Below are 6056 nucleotides of genomic sequence, written 5' to 3' on the forward strand. Positions count from 1 at the left end.
AAAATGTTATTCCAAATTTGTTTTACTTTTTCATGTAGAATCACCTTCTGCTCGGCTGTACTACGAATTCCGGCCCACCCTATATAGCAGCTTCTTCGAAAACTGTATTTGGCCAACTTTTTAGTAAGACTGAAATTCGTGCGATAGAAAAAGTAATGTGCATTCGTTGCACATTTTAGCGCAAAAGATTAACACATTGAATGCCACCGGAACTGAGTTTGTTCGCAATGCCGTGGTGTTCACCGTTGACCGGCGAAGCCAAGATTCCTAGAAACACATAATTCGAGTAAATTTCAATGCTTTCAAATTTTCAAAAAATGTTGTGAACAAGTGTGTAACATAGAACGTATACAAATGATTACACACTTTCACCGTAATATATAAAACATAATAAGAAGTTCATGTCGGCCAGATGGGCGAGCCGTGTAAAATTAATATGGCACTGTGTGTTCATAAACATACTAAACCAGTACGTGACTTTACCCTTTGCACTCGAGTAGCGACTCCGAGGCGCTATTAAAAATTATTACATCGAGTCTCAAAATAATTTTATTCATTAAATTTGATTATATTTAAAAAGCTGTTGTAAGTGTAACTGCTGCATGGGTTACAATATTCCATTTCATACGCAGAGAACGCACTAGGTCGTATAAAATGGAAAAACCGTGGATCGGAATTTGAAATTTAGCGCTAATCCGGCTTCGAGTGCAAAGGGTGATAGTTCCACTGACAATGAGCTATGGAAGGTTAACCGTTCGTACAAGAGATGATTGTATTGATTACGGAAGGTCGAGCCCGTTTGCAGGCAGTTCGACGGTCGAGTGTCTTTCAAAAGGCAGCTAAAATTCATCTGTTCGAGCGGGTACGCAGTTCCTCAAGGTGTCGGCAGCCGCCGTGAAAGCATTTCTTAACTCTGCGCGGCTTCCGCGAGCATTTTCACAGTGAGCTCGGCTAGCCCCGAGTTTCATTTCCCTAAAAGTACCCGCAGCAATCGTCGAGTTCCGACCGAAGCGGAGCGCCGCGCACCAGTTCTCGTCGGAATCTGAAATTAAAGAATCCTCAGTATATCCGCGAGGTCGGTTTGCTTCAAACGAACCGGCTCGCGTGCTGTGGTCTCGATTAGAATACCGAATACGCTGCGAACTCAGGTTGCGTCTCCTTAAATAAGAAACAAAGCTCTCGTTGCTGAGTTCTGCGTAGGGGAGGACTGCCCTGATCCTCGAGCACGTGTCGAGTAGAAAAACAGAATGCACTCCTTGCATCAACACGTTATGCGCGCTGTCTGACTCTGTGCAATACATTCCTACACGTTCCCAACAGGAAAAGTATTTTCGCATTGTTCATATTTAATGTAGCAAATATACGACAGAATTGAGTATGGTAAATATAGTGTAAATAGATAATTAAATATTGTAAATAAATAAGTTGAGATCATTGTTTTTATGAACTGGTCATCGCAGAAGCGTACACGGTGTATTAACATGATTAATCGTCAGATTATGTTTAACTTAGAAACAAATGAACGAACTATATATAGAAAGAAAGATTACAATGACATTGGAAGAATCTAAGAATTCAATTATTTTCATTCAATTTCGATTTCGTACGAGCAACTTGGAAAATCTTTATTTAGCTTAGAAAAGCACAACCTAGTCGTGTGAATAACTGTAGCATCAGGACCTCGCTAACACGCGTCAATGAACAAACAATGTTGAAGAACAGTTAGACAGATGAAGGGTTGTGTTTTCCGCAAAGCATAAAAATACTCAATTTGACAATTACAGTCACAAAGAGCCGAAAAATTAACAGTACAATCATAATGTAGTTTACCTTCAATGCACTGCACTGAATTAATTAACTGCAACGACCAACTGCAATAATTAACCCTTTGCACTTTAACTAGAAACAACTTTAACTAAAAATCCAAAATAGCTTCTCTGTCCTATAGTATTTTCATTTCATACAACGTACTGCGTTTTATGCATACGACATTGAATTTTGTGAGCAATAGTTACACTTCCAATGTTTTTTTTAAATATAAACAAATTCGGCGATGTTAAAATTATTTTGGAACGTGATATAGCAATCTTTGATGTTACCTTAGAGTCGCCACTTGAGTGCAAAAGGTTAATACTCGTCGAAGATATTTGGCATATGTCAGCGAGTTCTGCTTGTTCCAAGACAATTGGAATGTCACGTGGTTGCCGAAGGAGTAATTTACCTCGTGTTCGTACGAATAATTGTGAAAACAGAATGGACGGTGACGAACGCGTCAAAAACGAGCGATCCCTGTTTTCATTGCAACGCGTTACCCTGTTTTCGGTAACGCGTTACCGAAGATCTGTATCGAGTTTCATCGATTGCAACGGGGAGCAGATGAAAACTTTATCCGGGGAAGTTCCTTCGCGCCGGACTGCGCTGAATCGGTTGCAAAACGATAATAGCCGGTGTTATAGCACTTTAAAAAGCATAGTCCATTATCGTGCAGGGTGAGCCAAGTAGCGTAACGCTTAAAAGCTCGAAGGAAAGTATGTCAGAGGGAGAGAAGAAGCGAACACCGGCGAGATAGGGATGAAGAAAGAAAGAACGAGCGAGATCAACGTGTGTAGAGCGTATATGTATATAATATGTACAAGAGGGGGAAAAGAGCAGGAACAAAATTATATTCTTGCCGGAGAAGGATGTTTGCCGCAGGATTCAAGAGTTTAACGGCATTTATCCTTTCGCTAATTTATTCAGCACGCGGGGAAACCGTCAGTTTCACATTCGGACGCTGTACACGGACAAACAAAAGATCTTGATATTAAGACGGAACTGTTAATACAATAAAGGGCGCTTCCGTTTTTATACGCATCCTCGCATTCTCGGACAGAGGAAAATAAAGAGAAATTTAATCACTAATTTCCTTCCGCCACAACCTTTTTCTAGCGTTGTAACTTTCAGACCTAATCCGATTACATTTGTACCTGCAGCGAAATTCTCAATCATATGGTTAAGTACAAAAGGATATTTAAATGTTTCCCGATACTTCAAAATGATTTATTTTGGTTTGACATACTGACTGCCATATCGATCACATACTGGTGATACCATTTCTCGACCGTGATTAAAAATTAATGTGTACCGTAATCAGAGTCGAGCGTAATTTTATTCGGATGACGAGTAAGAGATAAAGACTAACGAATGCAATTTTATTCGACACTGTCGGATACGAATTTATCTAGATAAAAATTCATTGTAATTACAATAAAAATAAGAATTTATTTCTACAGAAATTCGTACGGAAAATAAGCGATTTGAATAAATATAATGATATGTAAAGTGCTCTATTTCATAGTTTATCGACTTATTTCTTCCATATTTCTTTTTGCATCTTTGCGTTAAGAGAAACGCATTCTGAACGTATTCATATAAATTTATACATATAATATACAGGGTGTACCACAATTATTTTAACAGCCGAAAATGAGGGGAAGCTGAGGTCATTTGACGTAACTTTTTCCTTTGCGAAAATGCAATCTGTGGCTTTGTTTACGAGTTATTAACGGAAAACACTGACCAATGAGAGGTGAGGGCGCGAAGTTCGAGAGCCCGCAGCACGAGGCTTTGACAGATGGTCGGGACGGACTCGAGCCGCGTTCGAAGTACTGAACAAATCACGAAGCGAGAACTTTCCGGATTTTGTTTACTACGTAACAGTGATATTTTTAAGAAAAACGCTGGTCACCTTTACTTTAGAACGTCTGAAGGTTATGTCACGGTTATGTCAAGATTATATCAAGGTTATGTCAAGGTTATGTCAAGGTTATTGATAATATTCTTCATATTTCTCTAACAAACATATCCCTTACGTCCTTTAACACGATTATTATTTATTAAATTAACTTCGCGAATCATTCTCTAAACTGTGTTCGGACACGGAATTATTTAAATTAAAATATCATTTACGTACTTTGTTAATCTTGACTGTACACCTTGCTTAAAAATTTCATATGTTGACCTTGACGTAACCTCGACATGACCTTGACATGACCTTGACACGACCTTGACATAACCTTGACATGACCTTGACATAACCTTGGCATAACCTTGACATGACCTTGACAAAACCTTGATATAACCTTGGCATAACCTTGACATATCAAGGTTATATCAAGGTCATGTCAAGGTTATATTAAGGTCAACATATGAAATTTCGCTTTATGAATCATTCTCTAAACTGTGTTCGGACACGGAATTATTTAGATTAAAATATCGTTTACGTACTTTGTTAATCTTCACTGTACACCTTGCTTAAAAATTTCATATGTTACACACAAAGGTGTCATGCACATTAGAAAATTAAAACGGCCGTCACGCTTAAATTACTTACTATTTCTGGTCCGAAAAGTTAGTAAATATTCTTCAGACGTTCTAAAGTAAAGGTGAACAGTGTTTTTCTTAAAAATATCACTGTTACGTAGTAAAAAAAATGCGGAAAGTTCTCACTTCGTGATTTGTTCGATACTTCGAACGCGGCTCGCGTCCGTCCCGACCATCTGTCAAAGCCTTGTGCTGCGGGCTCTCGAACTTCGCGCCGTCACCTCTCATTGGTCAGTGTTTTCCGTTAATAACTCGTAAACAAAACCGCAGATTACATCTCCGCAAAGGAAAAAGTTACGTCAAATGATCTGAGCTACCCCTCATTTTCGGCTGTTAAAATAATTGTGGAACACCCTGCATATATTATTATGCTATATATTATTATTATGCTATATAGCATAACTTATGCTTAGCATATAGTTATAGCATAACATAGCTTATGCTATATAGTTATAGCATAACATAACTTATGCTATATAGTTACAGCATAACATAGCTTATGCTATATAGTTATAGCATAACATAACTTATGCTATATAGTTACAGCATAACATAGCTTATGCTATATAGTTATAGCATAACATAGCTTATGCTATATAGTTATAGCATAACATAGCTTATGCTATATAGTTATGAAATAAAAAATATGAAATTAGTCATTTGACCGTCAGTGGTAGATTTAGTGTTAACCAATATTCTTCAAGAAAATATAAAACATTTCTCAAATTCATACTAGAATATCCTCTAAAGGTAACCGCACAGTGTATGATCGACAAAATGTATACGAACTTCAAAATTAATCATTCAAAATTAATTAACACAGGTAAGAGCTAAAACGCGAACGAAATAAAACCGTTCGATTACCGCGGGTTCGCTCGGCGTGTCCATCGTTTGGCGCGCGAATTCCACTGAGGGAACACAAATCTCGCGTCATTACGCGGGTCCTCGTGATCGCGAATAATTTTCGCAAAATCGCGCGGAAGTTTCCCCGTCGGAATGCGCGTGCAGGAGCCGCAACGGCGCGAGAATATATCGCGGCAAATAGAAAAAGGATGGGCTTGTAATGCGACACTGCGAACTGTCGCGCGTGAAAATACTGAATATTTCGCGAGACCACTCGTTTCCACGAGCGACAACACCACTTCCCGTCCACCGGATAAACTTTTTTCGTTCGGAACTCGGCCCCGTAAATTTCGCGTTCTTCTCAGGGCACCGGGTATTGTGCATCTGCGTGCCGCGATCTCTTATCTCCGCACGGAACGCTACGCTATCGCGAGGAAAGGTGCTTCCCGTCCCTGCCAGGTGAAACCGGTTTTGAAACTGTTGGAAAAAAAGATGCGTCTCGTCTTATCTAGTTATGCTTTGTTGTGTGATTTAATAAACCATTGAGAACGAATATCGATCGTATTGGCGTCATCGGGGCTGTAGATTTTATTCCAGAAGTTGCAAGCAGATCGTTTGATTCTCTACGAGCGGGTATATATATTGTTCATTTTCCTCATTATTGAAGACTTTGAGAAACACAATCTAGTTCTGCAAGGAAAATATCCTTAGTCCTGCAAGCTCCAATTGTAACTAATAATGTTGAAAATATGCTCGATATTTCTTGCCATGCTTTAGACTTTTATGCATTGATGGCAATGAAATCGAACGAAATTTCAAACAATATAGAAAGATTGAAACAATTTCAGAAT

The sequence above is a fragment of the Megalopta genalis genome, chromosome 8 (assembly GCF_051020955.1).
Source record: "Megalopta genalis isolate 19385.01 chromosome 8, iyMegGena1_principal, whole genome shotgun sequence".
Classification (NCBI taxonomy): Eukaryota; Metazoa; Arthropoda; class Insecta; order Hymenoptera; family Halictidae; genus Megalopta; species Megalopta genalis.